Source organism: Nothobranchius furzeri, chromosome 11, assembly GCF_043380555.1.
Source record: "Nothobranchius furzeri strain GRZ-AD chromosome 11, NfurGRZ-RIMD1, whole genome shotgun sequence".
Taxonomy (NCBI): Eukaryota; Metazoa; Chordata; class Actinopteri; order Cyprinodontiformes; family Nothobranchiidae; genus Nothobranchius; species Nothobranchius furzeri.
The window spans coordinates 12736291-12755386 of record NC_091751.1 but is presented as its reverse complement, the minus strand read 5'-3'; positions in this window follow the sequence as shown (position 1 = coordinate 12755386).

The window sequence follows — 19096 nt, the reverse complement described above, 5'->3', positions numbered from 1 at the left end:
ACAACATCACGCTCGAGACAGCTCAAGCGTTACGCGAAACAAAGGACGTGTTCAAATCCATAGAGAATATACGGTCTTTAGCGTATGCGTATATAAAGAAGGTCGATGACATTTACAGACCCGGCGGCGTGGGCACCACAGTAGAACAACAAGATGCTCTCAAGCGCACACAGATACTGGCCGCATTATCACTCGCGATGTCTATCCTGACATGCCCGTTTCTGATTTCTATGTATATCAAATTATGACAAGAGCTACGGTGGTTACGATTACACTCTGACCACGTGCCTTAGTTTCTGCTAGTGACCTATAAATACATTTGACCACTTGCTCTCACTGCCATTAAAGCGGCTGTACCCACACGTACAACACCCAAGAAAAAAAATGATCTCGCTGTCTGTACTGGGTGTACTCTCAGTAGTCGCAGTTGCTCAGGCCATGGTGGTACGCTCACATAACGCCTCTGAGATATGTCCCATCACACCACCTCCTAGACTACTCGCGAAGGAGTATTCAACACCCCCTTTGTACGAAGACAACCATTATAACGAGCACAGCACAACGCTTGCCGCACGCGAAGACAACATGCAGGAGACAACTTTACCACCTGTCGTGAGAACAACGGATTCGAGTGACAACGATCGCGCCTATGACGAGCACATTACAACACCCTCTGTGCACGAAGACCAGGTGCAGGAGACAACGCTACCACCTGTCGTGAGAAACAAGAGTTTGGTTAACAATGATCATCGTCGTGTCCCATTGTAAACGGGCGCGCCATCGCACACATCGTACATGTGTGTTAACCCACCTGTATGCGACAGACTTTGTGTGTTGCATGACATCGAGATGTATTGACGTCTGTGTCAATACAGGACTCTCTATAATCCGGGAGCTGGACGCTAACGACCCGTGCATGTGCCACACAAAAGGTAACTCGACTAACTACAAAACGCATATTGTGATGTAGAAAGTTGGCTCGACTGTTTGAATCAGCTGCAGCTGCGGTTTACTCACGATGTGAATTGCACGCTTGTTAGAAGTACATTCGGAGCACTTAAAAAATACATCACTCTCATCGAGTTCCGTCTCAGCGTTCACCGGCTGATGGGCAAGAGCGTGACATGGGATCGCCAGGAACTTACTTAAGGACTATCATCTCATTTGGCATTTACTCACGGACCCAAGAAACCAGTTCCGAAAAATGGTCGAGAATTATAACTTGTCTAATAGCAACTGGAAGATATGTTGCGTCATAAGCCTCTGATGGTTCACAAGGTGCACGGTCCACTCGAAATCCTAATGCTGTATTTGTAGTACATACACTAAGTCTTCTCTGTTGATGTCAGACTAGAGTTTTATTAGAGTTTTACTTTGCAACAATGGGATTCGAGCAATTGATGTGTATATTTTTAATAGTGCACAATGCTACTATTCCTAGGCTGAATGTATGGCATGGCTCTTATGTATCATTATGTATCGTTTCCATTAAGTACTAATTTAAATAAAGTCCCTCTGTCCTCAGTGCTAGGTTGTGGGTTTAATACACATTATTATGATCAACCTGTTGAATAGTATAATAACAATATTCCTGTAAAAGTCATTTAGTAATGAACAACCTCAGTTCTGTGAAGGAACATCATGTCTCTGATGTGTACACTGCAGGCCTGACCGGGGTTTGCACGCAAGGGCCTGTGTGTGTGTGTGTGTGTGTGTGTGTGTGTGTGTGTGTGTGTGTGTGTGTGTGTGTGTGTGTGTGTGTGTGTGTGTGTGTGTGTGTGTGTGTGTGTGTGTGAAACAAATAAAGATAAAAATAGCTAGTGCGGCCAGGAGCGGTCGTGCAGGGTAGAGGCTGCGCGAAAACGCCTCTAAAACAAGCGCGTGCCCACGCCCGATCCGTGGAAGCACGTAGAACTAGCAAACGTACTAGCAGAAATCAACGATCGCACACGGGTCATTGAGTGTGTACAGGGTTCGTCTGCGTGTGTGGCATTGGACAATCTAGCGGCAACCGAGTGGCCTGAAGGCGGAACCGGCCAACCCGTCGCCCTCACCATCGTTGCGCTTCGAGATGAACTATTGCTAAAGATGATCGTCTTCGTCAACCACGGCGCTACCAGGGTTACCACGACATGCGCCTTAAAAGCGTTCTCGTTTGGGTCAGCGCCACCAAAATTGAATTGGCAAGTCAGCGGATATTACACAACTCGTAACGAAGACCCTCTCCGCGACCTCGCGGCCAGTGTGCGCAGTGTACAGCAAATGACAAACGATGTTGCGAGCGATATATCGGAAAAACTTTGCACTGACGCAACGGTCGCCACTGCAGGTTGTGTGAGTCTCGCGCAAAGTGCCATATCAAACGTGCGCAAGCTAGTGACAAGCAACTTCACCAGATCCGTAGATTCTGCATACGCTCGGATACGAATGAAAGTATCGAGAGATAACACCGACACGAGTTGCGCGACGGCGCTGGCTGCAGTCGCTACAACACTGGATTTATTAATCAACATAATTGTGATCGTAACGGCGTTTCGAGTGTGCACCAGAATCTACAACCAGTACTACAGAAAACTGGCATGAGGGTCACGGTCTAACGTTATGTTGGTGTCTCGCATCGACCGTCGACGGCCGTTTGCCAGCGGCTAAAAATGGCACAGTTGACGAAATTGAAACGTCGACCGTCGATAGCGCATTCTCACAAGTTCCAACCGCACCATCTCAGGAGACAGACCACAGAGTCATATTAGCAGAGGGTAGATAGAAAATGCGCAAACCGCCGCAACCGCCCATATACATACTATACGAGTTCAACATAGAGTGGAGTAAGAAGTTACTACCGATTGTATTTCCAACGTGCAAGCAGCTGGTGTGTGACGCTTTACTTGAGTATCACAGAGGTTGCGATGTCCTGTGTTCCACGAGTGCATGGAAACAAGTGAACGAACTTCTACGGACCGTACTGTTGGGGTATGAGCGAGCTGTAAAATCAATACACGCTAGACACGCGGACTTTGCCGCGTTACTGGACACGCATATCGCCACAACAAAACCGGGTCAAGTGTTCGGGGCGTCACCGCGCTCGACTATACACGTCTTGGCCTACCACGAGTACATGAGCCCACAGATCCTAAGCGAGGTCGAAGCCGTTGTGTCTACCCAACGCAAATTCAGCACTGCCGTGCGCGCTAAGACAAGTCCCTCTAGACTGCTGGAAACTTTGGAAGCGTGGAAGGCTGGCGTGTACGTGCTTTCTACACATCTCAACGGTATGATCGCGATACTCTCGGCTGCACAACAACTAATGGTCATGTGTTCGGAAGGTCTGACATGACCGGTTGTCAATCGACGTCGAGCGTGCACTCACACACGGATATCCTGGCGTACAGTAAAGCGACAGCGACCTCTACGCTCACGTTGATCGCCGATTTTTCGAAGGGCAATCGAGTGTGTTGGCTGACGAAAGCTATGGTGACCGACGGTCGCGTCGACTACAATGTGCCTCATTGCGACTGGAGAGGCGTATGTGATCCTTTTCAAATCGACAACACCACCGCGGTCGAGTGCGAAGTCACGGTCTGTGGTGTGTTGTCCTTACTGTGCCCCATACAATGTGACGGTCCGTGTCACGGACCGGTGTGTTACGACCCGACTAACGAAACGTACCAGGTGATAACATTGCATCCGCCCATTATAGCGGAGCGAGCATTTCGCCACACTCCCAAACCAAGTTTAATAGTTGTATCGCACGCCCTTTCGGACCTCGGTGCACGCGAAACACTGGCGTACACTCACAACATCACGCTCGAGAAAGCTCAAGCGTTACGCGAAACAAAGGACGTGTTCAAATCCATAGAGAATATACGGTCTTTAGCGTATGCGTATATAAAGAAGGTCGATGACTTTTGCAGACCCGGCGGCGTGGGCACCACAGTAGAACAACAAGGTGCTCTCAAGCGCACACAGATACTGGCCGCATTATCACTCGCGATGTCTATCCTGACATGCCCGTTTCTGATTTCTATGTATATTAAATTATGACAAGAGCTACTTTAGGTGGTTACGATTGCACTCTGACCACGTGCCTTAGTTTCTGCTAGTGACCTATAAATACATTTGCCCACTTGCTCTCGCTGCCATTAAAGCGGCTGTACCCACACGTGCAACACCCAAGAAAAAAATGATCTCGCTGTCTGTACTGGGTGTACTCTCAGTAGTTGCAGTTGCTCAGGCAATGGTGGTACGCTCACATAACGCCTCTGAGATATGTCCCATCACACCACCTCCTAGACTACTCGCGAAGGAGTATTCAACACCCCCTTTGTACGAAGACAACCATTATATCGAGCACAGCACAACGCTTGCCGCACGCGAAGACAACATGCAGGAGACAACGCTACCACCTGTCGTGAGAACAACGGATTCGAGTGACAACGATCGCGACTATGACGAGCACATTACAACACCCTCTGTGCACGAAGACCAGGTGCAGGAGACAACGCTACCACCTGTCGTGAGAAACAAGAGTTTGGTTAACAATGATCATCGTCGTGTCCCATTGTAAACGGGCGCGCCATCGCACACATCGTACATGTGTGTTAACCCACCTGTATGCGACAGACTTTGAGTGTTGCATGACATCGAGATGTATTGACGTCTGTGTCAATACAGGACTCTCTATAAGCCGGGAGCTGGACGCTAACGACCCGTGCATGCGCCACACAAAAGGTATCGTACATGTGTTAACCCACCTGTATGCGACAGACTTTGTGTGTTGCATGACATCGAGATGTATTGACGCCTGTGTCAATACAGGACTCTATATGCTGGGAGCTGGACGCTGACGACCCGTGCATGCGCCACACAAAAGGTAACTCGACTAACTACAAAACGCATATTGTGATGTAGAAAGTTGGCTCGACTGTTTGAATCAGCTGCAGCTGTGGTTTACTCACGAAGTGAATCGCACGCTTGTTAGAAGTACATTCGGAGCACTTAAAAAATACATCGCTCTCATCGAGTTCCGTCTCAGTGTTCACCAGCTGATGGGCAAGAGCGTGACATGGGATCGCCAGGAACTTACTTAAGGACTATCATCTCATTTGGCATTTACTCACGGACCCAAGAAACCAGTTCCGAAAAATGGTCGAGAATTATAACTTGTCTAATAGCAACTGGAAGATATGTTGCGTCATAAGCCTCTGATGGTTCACAAGGTGCACGGTCCACTCGAAATCCTAATGCTGTATTTGTAGTACATACACTAAGTCTTCTCTGTTGATGTCAGACTAGAGTTTTATTAGAGTTTTACTTTGCAACAATGGGATTCGAGCAATTGATGTGTATATTTTTAATAGTGCACAATGCTACTATTCCTAGGCTGAATGTATGACATGGCTCTTATGTATCATTATGTATCGTTTCCATTAAGTACTAATTTAAATAAAGTCCCTCTGTCCTCAGTGCTAGGTTGTGGGTTTAATACACATTATTATGATCAACCTGTTGAATAGTATAATAACAATATTCCTGTAAAAGTCATTTAGTAATGAACAACCTCAGTTCTTTGAAAGAACATCATGTCTCTGATGTGTACACTGCAGGCCTGACCGGGGTTTGCACGCAAGGGCCTGTGTGTGTGTGTGTGTGTGTGTGTGTGTGTGTGTGTGTGTGTGTGTGTGTGTGTGTGTGTGTTTGTGTGTGTGTGAGAGTGTGTGTGTGTGTGTGAAACAAATAAAGATAAATATAGCTAGTGCGGCCACGAGCGGTCGTGCAGGGTAGAGACGTGCGCAAGCTAGTGACAAGCAACTTCACCAGATCCGTAGACTCTGCCAACGCTCGGATACGAATGAAAGTATCGAGAGATAACACCGACACGAGTTGTGCGACGGCGCTGGCTGCAGTCGCTACAACACTGGATTTATTAATCAACGTAATTGTGATCGTAATGGCGTTTCGAGTGTGCACCAGAAACTACAACCAGTACTACAGAAAACTGGCATGAGGGTCACGGTCTAACGTTATGTTGGTGTCTCGCATCGACCGTTGACCGCCGTTTGCCAGCGGCTGAAAATGGCACAGTTGACGAAATGGAAACGCCGACCGTCGATAGCGCACTCTCGCAAGTTCCAACCGCACCATCTCAGGAGACAGACCACAGAGTCATATTAGCGGAGGGTAGATAGAAAATGCACAAACCGCCGCAACCGCCCATATACATACTATATGAGTTCAACATAGAGTGGAGTAAGAAGTTACTACCGATTGTATTTCCAACGTGCAAGCAGCTGGTGTGTGACGCTTTACTTGAGTATCACAGAGGTTGCGATGTCCTGTGTTCCACGAGCGCATGGAAACAAGTGAACGAACTCCTACGGACCGTACTGTTGGGGTATGAGCGAGCTGTAAAATCAATACACGCTAGACACGCAGACTTTGCCGCGTTACTGGACACGCATATCGCCACAACAATACCGGGTCAAGTGTTCGGGGCGTCACCGCGCTCGACTATACACGTCTTGGCCTACAACGAGTACATGAGCCCACAAGATCCTAAGCGAGGTCGAAGCCGTTGTGTCTACCCAACGCAAATTCAGCACAGCCGTGCGCGCTAAGACAAGTCCCTCTAGACTGCTGGAAACTTTGGAAACGTGGAAGGCTGGCGTGTACGCGCTTTCTACACATCTCAACGGTATGATCGCGATACTCTCGGCCGCACAACAACTAATGGTCATGTGTTCGGAAGGTCTGATCAGGTCTGACATGACCGGTTGTCAATCGACGTCGAGCGTGCACTCACACACGGATATCCTGGCGTACAGTAAAGTGACAGCGACCTCTACGCTCACGTTGATCGCCGATGTTTCGAAGGGCAATCGAGTGTGTTGGCTGACGAAAGCTATGGTGACCGACGGTCGCGTCGACTACAATGTGCCTCATTGTGACTGGAGAGGTGTATGTGATCCTTTGCAAATCGACAACACCACCGCGGTCGAGTGCGAAGTCACGGTCGGCGGAGTGTTGTCCTTACTGTGCCCCATACAATGTGACGGTCCATGTCACGGACCGGTGTGTTACGACCCGACTAACGAAACGTACCAGGTGATAACATTGCATCCGCCCATTACAGCGGAGCGAGCGTTTCGCCACACTCCCAAACCAAGGTTAATAGTTGTAGCGCACGCCCTTTCGGACCTCGGTGCACGCGAAACACTGGCGTACACTCACAACAATGCGCTCGAGACAGCTCAAGCGTTACGCGAAACAAAGGACGTGTTCAAATCCATAGAGAATATACGGTCTTTAGCGTATGCGTATATAAAGCAGGTCGATGACATTTGCAGACCCGGCGGCGTGGGCACCACAGTAGAACAACAAGATGCTCTCAAGCGCACACAGATACTGGCCGCATTATCACTCGTGATGTCTATCCTGACATGCCCGTTTCTGATTTCTATGTATATTAAATTATGACAAGAGCTACTTTAGGTGGTTACGATTACACTCTGACCACGTGCCTTAGTTTCTGCTAGTGACCTATAAATACATTTGCCCACTTGCTTTCGCTGCCATTAAAGCGGCTGTACCCACACGTACAACACCCAAGAAAAAAAAATGATCTCGCTGTCTGTACTGGGTGTACTCTCAGTAGTCGCAGTTGGTCAGGCCATGGTGGTACGCTCACATAACGCCTCTGAGATACGTCCCATCACACCACCTCCTAGACTACTCGCGAAGGAGTATTCAACACCCCCTTTGTACGAAGACAACCATTATAACGAGCACAGCACAACGCTTGCCGCACGCGAAGACAACATGCAGGAGACAACGCTACCACCTGTCGTGAGAACAACGGATTCGAGTGACAACGATCGCGACTATGACGAGCACATTACAACACCCTCTCTGCACGAAGACCAGGTGCAGGAGACAACGCTACCACCTGTCGTGAGAAACAAGAGTTTGGTTAACAATGATCATCGTCGTGTCCCATTGTAAACGGGCGCGCCATCGCACACATCGTACATGTGTGTTAACCCACCTGTACGCGACAGACTTTGTGTGTTGCATGACATCGAGATGTATTGACGTCTGTGTCAATACAGGACTCTCTATAAGCCGGGAGCTGGACGCTAACGACCTGTGCATGCGCCACACAAAAGGTATCGTACATGTGTTAACCCACCTGTATGCGACAGACTTTGTGTGTTGCATGACATCGAGATGTATTGACGTCTGTGTCAATACAGGACTCTCTAAGCTGGGAGCTGGACGCTAACGACCCGTGCATGCGCCACACAAAAGGTAACTCGACTAACTACAAAACGCATATTGTGATGTAGAAAGTTGGCTCGACTGTTTGAATCAGCTGCAGCTGCGGTTTACTCACGAAGTGAATCGCACGCTTGTTAGAAGTACATTCGGAGCACTTAAAAAATACATCGCTCTCATCGAGTTCCGTCTCAGCGTTCACCGGCTGATGGGCAAGAGCGTGACATGGGATCGCCAGGAACTTACTTAAGGAAAATTATCTCATTTGGCATTTACTCACGGACCCAAGAAACCAGTTCCGAAAAATGGTCGAGAATTATAACTTGTCTAATAGCAACTGGAAGATATGTTGCGTCATAAGCCTCTGATGGTTCACAAGGTGCACGGTCCACTTGAAATCCTAATGCTGTATTTGTAGTACATACACTAAGTCTTCTCTGTTGATGTCAGACTAGAGTTTTATTAGAGTTTTACTTTGCAACAATGGGATTCGAGCAATTGATGTGTATATTTTTAATAGTGCAAAATGCTACTATTCCTAGGCTGAATGTATGACATGGCTCTTATGTATCATTATGTATCGTTTCCATTAAGTACTAATTTAAATAAAGTCCCTCTGTCCTCAGTGCTAGGTTGTGGGTTTAATACACATTATTATGATCAACCTGTTGAATAGAATAATAACAATATTCCTGTAAAAGTCATTTAGTAATGAACAACCTCAGTTCTGTGAAAGAACATCATGTCTCTGATGTGTACACTGCAGGCCTGACCGGGGTTTGCACGCAAGGGCCTGTGTGTGTGTGTGTGTGTGTGTGTGTGTGTGTGTGTGTGTGTGTGTGTGTGTGTGTGCGTGTGTGTGTGTGCGTGTGTGTGTGTGTGTGTGTGTGTGTGTGTGTGTGTGTGTGTGTGTGTGTGTGTGTGTGTGTGTGTGTGTGTGTGAAACAAATAAAGATAAATATAGCTAGTGCGGCCACGAGCGGTCGTGCAGGGTAGAGGCTGCGCGAAAACGCCTCTAAAACAAGCGCGTGCCCACGCCCGATCCGTGGAAGCACGTAGAACTAGCAAACGTACTAGCAGAAATCAACGATCGCACACGGGTCATTGAGTGTGTACAGGGTTCGTCTGCATGTGTGGCATTGGGCAATCTAGCGGCAACCGAGTGGCCTGAAGGCGGAACCGGCCAACCCGTCGCCCTCACCATCGTTGTGCTTCGAGATGAACTATTGCTAAAGATGATCGTCCTCGTCAACCACGGCGCTACCAGAGTTACCACGACATGCGCCTTAAAAGCGTTCTCGTTTGGGTCAGCGCCACCAGAATTGAATCGGCAAGTCAGCGGATATTACACAACTCGTAACGACGACCCTCTCCACGACCTCGCGGCCAGTGTGCGCAGTGTACAGCAAATGACAAACGATGTTGCGAGCGATATATCGGAAAAACTTTGCACTGACGCGACGGTCGCCACTGCAGGTTGTGTGAGTCTCGTGCAACGTGCCATATCAAACGTGCGCAAGCTAGTGACAAGCAACTTCACCAGATCCGTAGATTCTGCATACGCTTGGATACAAATGAAAGTATCGAGAGATAACACTGACACGAGTTGCGCGTCGGCGCTGGCTGCAGTCGCTACAACACTGGATTTATTAATCAACGTAATTGTGATCGTAATGGCGTATCGAGTGTGCACCAGAAACTACAACCAGTACTACAGAAAACTGGCATGAGGGTCGCGGTCTAACGTTATGTTGGTGTCTCGCATCGACCGTCGACGGCCGTTTGCCAGCGGCTGAAAATGGCACAGTTGACGAAATGGAAACGCCGACCGTCGATAGTGCACTCTCGCAAGTTCCAACCGCACCATCTCAGGAGACAGACCACAGAGTCATATTAGCGGAGGGTAGATAGAAAATGCGCAAACCGCCGCAACCGCCCATATACATACTATACGAGTTCAACATAGAGTGGAGTAAGAAGTTACTACCGATTGTATTTCCAATGTGCAAGCAGCTGGTGTGTGACGCTTTACTTGAGTATCACAGAGGTTGCGATGTCCTGTGTTCCACGAGCGCATGGAAACAAGTGAACGAACTTCTACGGACCGTACTGTTGGGGTTTGAGCGAGCTGTAAAATCAATACACGCTAGACACGCGGACTTTGCCGCGTTACTGGACACGCATATCGCCACAACAAAACCGGGTCAAGTGTTCGGGGCATCACCGCGCTCGACTATACACGTCTTGGCCTACCACGAGTACATGAGCCCACAAGATCCTAAGCGAGGTCGAAGCCGTTGTGTCTACCCAACGCAAATTCAGCACAGCCGTGCGCGCCAAGACAAGTCCCTCTAGACTGCTGGAAACTTTGGAAACGTGGAAGGCTGGCGTGTACGCGCTTTCTACACATCTCAACGGTATGATCGCGATACTCTCGGCCGCACAACAACTAATGGTCATGTGTTCGGAAAGTCTGATCAGGTCTGACATGACCGGTTGTCAATTGACGTCGAGCGTGCACTCACACACGGATATCTTGGCGTACAGTAAAGCGACAGCGACCTCTACGCTCACGTTGATCGCCGATGTTTCGAAGGGCAATCGAGTGTGTTGGCTGAGGAAAGCCATGGTGACCGACGGTCGCGTCGACTACAATGTGCCTCATTGCGACTGGAGAGGCGTATGTGATCCTTTGCAAATCGACAACACCACCGCGGTCGAGTGCGAAGTCACGGTTGGCGGCGTGTTGTCCTTACTGTGCCCCATACAATGTGACGGTCCGTGTCACGGACCGGTGTGTTACGACCCGACTAACGAAACGTACCAGGTGATAACATTGCATCTGCCCATTACAGCGGAGCGAGCGTTTCGCCACACTCCCAAACCGAGGTTAATAGTTGTAGCGCACGCCCGTTCGGACCTCGGTGCACGCGAAACACTGGCGTACACTCACAACATCACGCTCGAGACAGCTCAAGTGTTACACAAAACAAAGGACGTGTTCAAATCCATAGAGAATATACGGTCTTTAGCGTATGCGTATATAAAGAAGGTCGATGACATTTACAGACCCGGCGGCGTGGGCACCACAGTAGAACAACAAGGTGCTCTCAAGCGCACACAGATACTGGCCGCATTATCACTCGCGGTTTCTATCCTGACATGCCCGTTTCTGATTTCTATGTATATTAAATTATGACAAGAGCTACGGTGGTTATGATTACACTCTGACCACGTGCCTTAGTTTCTGCTAGTGACCTATAAATACTTTTGACCACTTGCTCTCACTGCCATTAAAGCGGCTGTACCCACACGTACAACACCCAAGAAAAAAAAGATCTCGCTGTCTGTACTGGGTGTACTCTCAGTAGTCACAGTTGCTCAGGCCATGGTGGTACGCTCACATAACGCCTCTGAGATACGTCCCATCACACCACCTCCTAGACTACTCGCGAAGGAGTATTCAACACCCCCTTTGTACGAAGACAACAATTATAACGAGCACAGCACAACGCTTGCCGCACGCAAAGACAACATGCAGGAGACAACGCTACCACCTGTCGTGAGAACAACGGATTCGAGTGACAACGATCGCGACTATGACGAGCACATTACAACACCCTCTGTGCATGAAGACCAGGTGCAGGAGACAACGCTACCACCTGTCGTGAGAAACAAGAGTTTGGTTAACAATGATCATCGTCGTGTCCCATTGTAAACGGGAGCGCCATTGCACACATCGTACATGTGTGTTAACCCACCTGTATGCGACAGACTTTGTGTGTTGCATGACATCGAGATGTATTGACGTCTGTGTCAATACAGGACTCTCTATAAGCCGGGAGCTGGACGCTAACGACCCGTGCATGCGCCACACAAAAGGTATCGTACATGTGTTAACCCACCTGTACGCGACAGACTTTGTGTTTTGCATGACATCGAGATGTATTGACGTCTGTGTCAATACAGGACTCTCTAAGCTGGGAGCTGGACGCTAACGACCCGTGCATGCGCCACACAAAAGGTAACTCGACTAACTACAAAATGAATATTGTGATGTAGAAAGTTGGCTCGACTGTTTGAATCAGCTGCAGCTGCGGTTTACTCACGAAGTGAATCGCACGCTTGTTAGAAGTACATTCGGAGCACTTAAAAAATACATCGCTCTCATTGAGTTCCGTCTCAGCGTTCACCGGCTGATGGGCAAAAGCGTGACATGGGATCGCCAGGAACTTACTTAAGGACTATCATCTCATTTGGCATTTACTCACGGACCCAAGAAACCAGTTCCGAAAAATGGTCGAGAATTATAACTTGTCTAATAGCAACTGGAAGATATGTTGCGTCATAAGCCTCTGATGGTTAACAAGGTGCACGGTCCACTCGAAATCCTAATGCTGTATTTGTAGTGCATACACTAAGTCTTCTCTGTTGATGTCAGACTAGAGTTTTATTAGAGTTTTACTTTGCAACAATGGGATTCGAGCAATTGACGTGTATATTTTTAATAGTGCACAATGCAACTATTCCTAGGCTGAATGTATGACATGGCTCTTATATATCTTTATCTATCGTTTCCATTAAGTACTAATTTAAATAAAGTCCCTCTGTCCTCAGTGCTAGGTTGTGGGTTTAATACACATTATTATGATCAACCTGTTGAATAGTATAATAACAATATTGCTGTAAAAGTCATTTAGTAATGAACAACCTCAGTTCTGTGAAAGAACATCATGTCTCTGATGTGTACACTGCAGGCCTGACCGGTCTTGCTGGGGCCTCTCTCCTGGAGGCGCTCAATCAGACCCAGTGGTCACACGTGGCATGACGCTCCTCGGGGCGCGTCTTGCTTGGGCCTCTCTCCTGGAGGCGCTCAGTCAGACCCAGTGGTGAAACGTGGCAAGAAGCTCCTCGGGGTGCATCTTGCTTGGGCCTCTCTCCTGGAGGCGCTCAGTCAGACCCAGTGTTGACACGTGGCAAGACGCTCGTCGGGGCGCGTCTTGCTTGGGCCTCTCTCCTGGAGGCGCTCAGTCAGACCCAGTGTTGACATGTGGCAAGACACTCTTAGGGGCGCGTCTTGCTTGGGCTTCTCTCCTGGAGGCCCTCAGTAAGACCCATTGTTGACATGTGGCAAGACGCTCCTCGGGGCGCGTCTTGCTTGGGCCTCTTTCCTGGAGGCGCTCAGTCAGACCGAGTGCTGACATGTGGCAAGACGCTCCTCGGGGCGCGTCTTGCTTGGCCTTCTCTCCTGGAGGCGCTCAGAAAGACCCCGTGTTGACATATGACAAGACGCTCCTCGGGGCGCGTCTTGCTTGGGCCTCTCTCCTGGAGGCGCTCAGTCAGAACCAGAGGTGACATGGGTCAAGAAGCTCCTCGGGGCGCGTCTTGCTTGGGCCTCTCTCCTGGAGGCCCTCTGTCAGACCCAGTGTTGACATGTGGCAAGACGCTCCTCCAGGCGCATCTTGCTTGGGCCTCTCTCCTGGAGGCCCTCAGTAAGACCCATTGTTGACATGTGGCAAGACGCTCCTCGGGGCGCGTCTTGCTTGGGCCTCTCTCCAGAAGGCCCTCAATCAGACCCAGTGTTGACATGTGGCAAGACGCTCCTCGGGGCGCGTCTTGCTTGGGCCTCTCTCCTGGAGGCGCTCAGTCAGACCCAGTGTTGACATGTGGCAAGACGCTCCTCGGGGCGCGTCTTGCTTAGGCTTCTCTCCTGGAGGCCCTCAGTCAGACCCATTGTTGACATGTGGCAAGACGCTCCTCGGGGCACGTCTTGCTTGGGCCTCTCTCCTGGAGGCGCTCAAACAGACCGAGTAGTGACATGTGGCAAGACGCTCCTCGGGGCGCGTCTTGCTGGGGCTTCTCTCATGGAGGCACTCAGTCAGACCCAGTGTTGACATGTGGCAAGACGCTCCTCGGGGCGCGTCTTGCTTGGACCTCTCTCACTGAGGCGCTCAGTCAGACCGAGTAGTGGCATGTGGCAAGACGCTCCTCGGGGCGTGTCTTGCTTGGGCCTCTCTCATGGAGGCCCTCTGTCAGACCGAGTGCTGACATGCGGCAATGAGCTCCTCGGGGCGCGTCTTGCTTGGGCTTCTCTCCCTGAGGCGCTCAGTCAGACCCAGTGTTGACATTTGGCCTGACGCTCCTCGGGGCGCGTGTTGCTTGGGCCTCTCTCCTGGAGGCGCTCAGTCAGACCAAGTGGTGACATGTGTCAAGACGCTCCTCGGGGCGTGTCTTGCTTGGGCCTCTCTCATGGAGGCCCTCTGTCAGACCGAGTGCTGACATGCGGCAATGAGCTCCTCAGGGCGCGTCTTGCTTGGGCTTCTATCCTGGAGGCCCTCTGTAAGAACCATTGTTGACATGTGGCAAGACGCTCCTCGGGGCGCGTCTTGCTTGGGCCTCTCTCCAGAAGGCCCTCAATCAGATCCAGTGTTGACACGTGGCAAGACGCTCCTCGGGGCGCGTCTTACTTGGGCCTCTCTCCTGGAGGCGCTCAGTCAGACTGAGTAGTGACATGTGGCCTGACGCTCCTCGGGGCGCGTGTTGCTTGGGCCTCTCTCCTGGAGGCGCTCAGTCAGACCAAGTGGTGACATGTGGCAAGACACTCCTCGGGGCGCGTCTTGCTTGGGCCTCTCTCATGGAGGCCCTCTGTCAGACCCAGTGTTGACATGTGTCAAGACGCTCCTCGGGGCGCGTCTTGCTTTGGCCTCTCTCCTGGAGGCGCTCAGTCAGACCGAGTGCTGACATGTGGAAAGAAGCTCCTCGGGGCGCGTCTTGCTTGGGCTTCTCTCCTGGAGGCCCTCAGTAAGACCCATTGTTGACATGTGGCAAGACACTCCTCGGGGCGCGTCTTGCTTGGGCCTCTCTCCTGGAGGCGCTCAGTCAGACTGAGTAGTGACATGTGGCCTGACGCTCCTCGGGGCGCGTGTTGCTTGGGCCTCTCTCCTGGAGGCGCTCAGTCAGACCAAGTAGAGACATGTGGCAAGACACTCCTCGGGGCGCATCTTGCTTGGGCCTCTCTCCTGGAGGCCCTCTGTCAGACCCAGTGTTGACATGTGTCAAGACGCTCCTCGGGGCGCGTCTTGCTTGGGCTTCTCTCCTGGAGGCCGTCAGTCAGACCCATTGTTGACATGTGGCAAGACGCTCCTCGGGGCGCGTCTTGCTTGGGCCTCTCTCCTGGAGGCGCTCAGTCAGACCGAGTGCTGACATGTGGCAAGACGCTCCTCGGGCCGCGTGTTGCTTGGGCTTCTCTCCTGGAGGCCCTCAGTCAGACCCATTGTTGACATGCGGCAAGACGCTCCTCGGGGCGCGTCTTGCTTGGGCCTCTCTCCTGGAGGCGCTCAGTCAGACCGAGTGCTGACATGTGGCAAGACGCTCCTCGGGGCGCGTCTTGCTTGGGCCTCTCTCCTGGAGGTGCTCAGTCAGAACCAGAGGTGACATGTGGCAAGACGCTCCTCGGGGCGCGTCTTGCTTGGGCATCTCTCCTGGAGGCCCTCTGCCAGACCCAGTGTTGACATGTGACAAGACGCTCCTCGGGGCGCGTCTTGCTTGGGCCTCTCTCCTGGAGGCGCTCAGTCAGAACCAATGGTGACATGTGGCAAGACGCTCCTCGGGGCGCGTCTTGTTTGGGCCTCTCTCCTGGAGACCCTCTGTCAGACCCAGTGTTGACATGTGGCAAGACGCTCCTCCGTGCGCATCTTGCTTGGGCCTCTCTCTTGGAGGCCCTCAGTCAGACCCATTGTTGACATGTGGCAAGACGCTCCTGGGGGGCGCGTCTTGCTTGGGCCTCTCTCCTGGAGGCGCTCAGTCAGACCCAGTCCTGACATGTGGCAAGACGCTCCTCGGGGCGCATCTTGCTTGGGCCTCTCTCCTGGAGGCGCTCAGTCAGACTGAGTAGTGACATGTGGCCTGACGCTTCTCGGGGCGCGGCTTGCTTGGGCCTCTCTCCTGGAGGCGCTCAGTCAGACCCAGTGGTGACATGTGGCAAGACACTCCTCGGGGCACGTCTTGCTTGGGCCTCTCTCCTGGAGGCCCTCTGTCAGACCCAGTGTTGACATGTGTCAAGACGCTCCTCGGGGCGCAGTCTTGCTTGGGCTTCTCTCCTGGAGGCCCTCAGTCAGACCCATTGTTGACATGTGGCAAGACGCTCCTCGGGGCGCGTCTTGCTTGGGCCTCTCTCCTGGAGGCGCACAGTCAGACCGAGTGCTGACATGTGGCAAGACGCTCCTCGGGCCGCGTGTTGCTTGGGCTTCTCTCCTGGAGGTCCTCAGTCAGACCCATTGTTGACATGTGGCAAGACGCTCCTCGGGGCGCGTCTTGCTTGGGCCTCTCTCATGGAGGCCCTCTGTCAGACCGAGTGCTGACATGCGGCAAGAAGCTCCTCGGGGCGCGTCTTGCTTGGGCTTCTCTCCTGGAGGCCCTCAGTAAGAACCATTGTTGACATGTGGCAAGACGCTCCACGGTGCGCGTCTTGCTTGGGCCTCTCTCCAGAAGGCCCTCAATCAGACCCAGTGTTGACATGTGGCAAGACGCTCCTCGTGGCGCTTCTTACTTGGGCCTCTCTCCTGGAGGCGCTCAGTCAGACTGAGTAGTGACATGTGGCCTGACGCTCCTCGGGGCGCGTGTTGCTTGGGCCTCTCTCCTGGAGGCGCTCAGTCAGACCAAGTGGTGACATGTGGCAAGACACTCCTCAGGGCGCGTCTTGCTTGGGCCTCTCTCATGGAGGCCCTCTGTCAGACCCAGTGTTGACATGTGGCAAGACACTCCTCGGGGCGCGTCTTGCTTGGGCCTCTCTCATGGAGGCCCTCTGTCAGACCCAGTGTTGACATGTGTCAAGACGCTCCTCGGGGCGCGTCTTGCTTTGGCCTCTCTCCTGGAGGCGCTCAGTCAGACCGAGTGCTGACATGTGGAAAGAAGCTCCTTGGGGCGCGTCTTGCTTGGGCTTCTCTCCTGGAGGCCCTCAGTAAGACCCATTGTTGACATGTGGCAAGACGCTCCTCGGGGCGCGTCTTGCTTGGGCCTCTCTCCTGGAGGCGCTCAGTCAGACTGAGTAGTGACATGTGGCCTGACGCTCCTCGGGGCGCGTGTTGCTTGGGCCTCTCTCCTGGAGGCGCTCAGTCAGACCAAGTGGTGACATGTGGCAAGACACTCCTCGGGGCGCGTCTTGCTTGGGCCTCTCTCCTGGAGGCGCTCAGTCAGACCGAGTGCTGACATGTGGCAAGACGCTCCTCGGGCCGCGTGTTGCTTGGGCTTCTCTCCTGGAGGCCCTCAGTCAGACCCATTGTTGACATGCGGCAAGACGCTCCTCGGGGCGCGTCTTGCTTGGGCCTCTCTCCTGGAGGCGCTCAGTCAGAACCAGAGGTGACATGTGGCAAGACGCTCCTCGGGGCGCGTCTTGCTTGGGCCTCTCTCCTGGAGGCCCTCTGTCAGACCCAGTATTGACATGTGGCAAGACGCTCCTCCGGGCGCATCTTGCTTGGGCCTCTCTCCTGGAGGCCCTCAGTCAGACCCATTGTTGACATGTGGCAAGACGCTCCTCGGGGCGCGTCTTGCTTGGGCCTCTCTCCTGGAGGCGCTCAGTCAGACCCAGTGCTGACATGTGGCAAGACGCTCCTCGGGGCGCGTCTTGCTTGGGCCTCTCTCCTGGAGGTGCTCAGTCAGACTGAGTAGTGACATGTGGCCTGACGCTCCTCGGGGCGCGGCTTGCTTGGGCCTCTCTCCTGGAGGCGCTCAGTCAGACCCAGTGGTGACATGTGGCAAGACACTCCTCGGGGCACGTCTTGCTTGGGCCTCTCTCCTAGAGGCCCTCTGTCAGACCCAGTGTTGACATGTGTCAAGACGCTCCTCGGGGCGCAGTCTTGCTTGGGCTTCTCTCCTGGAGGCCCTCAGTCAGAGCCATTGTTGACATGTGGCAAGACGCTCCTCGGGGCGCGTCTTGCTTGGGCCTCTCTCCTGGAGGCGCTCAGTCAGACCGAGTGCTGACATGTGGCAAGACGCTCCTCGGGCCGCGTGTTGCTTGGGCTTCTCTCCTGGAGGTCCTCAGTCAGACCCATTGTTTACATGTGGCAAGACGCTCCTCGGGGCGCGTCTTGCTTGGGCCTCTCTCCTGGAGGCGCTCAGTCAGACCGAGTGCTGACATGTGGCAAGACGCTCCTCGGGGCGCGTCTTGCTTGGGCTTCTCTCCTGGAGGCGCTCAGAAAGACCCAGTGTTGACATGTGACAAGACGCTCCTCGGGGCGCGTCTTGCTTGGGCCTCTCTCCTGGAGGCGCTCAGTCAGAACCAGAGGTTACATGTGGCAAGACGCTCCTCGGGGCGCGTCTTGCTTGGGTCTCTCTCCTGGAGGCCCTCTGTCAGACCCAGTGTTGACATGTGGAAAGACGCTCCTCCGGGCGCATCTTGCTTGGGCCTCTCTCCTGGAGGCCCTCAGTCAGACCCATTGTTGACATGTGGCAAGACGCTCCTCGGGGCGCATCTTGCTTGGGCCTCTCTCCTGGAGGCACTCAGTCAGACCCAGTGTTGACATGTGGCAAGACGCTCCTCGGGGCGCGTCTTGCTTATGCCTCTCTCCTGGAGGTGCTCAGTCAGACCCAGTGGTGACACGTGGAAAGACGCTCCTCGGGGTGCGTCTTGCTTGGGCCTCTCTCCTGGAGGCGCTCAGTCAGACCCAGTGTTGACACGTGGCAAGATGCTCCTCGGGGCGCGTCTTGCTTGGGCCTCTCTCCTTGAGGCGCTCAGTCAGACCCAGTGTTGGCATGTGGCAAGATGCTCCTCGGGGTGCGTATTGCTTGGGCCTCTCTCCTGAATGCCCTCTGTCAGACCGAGTGTTGA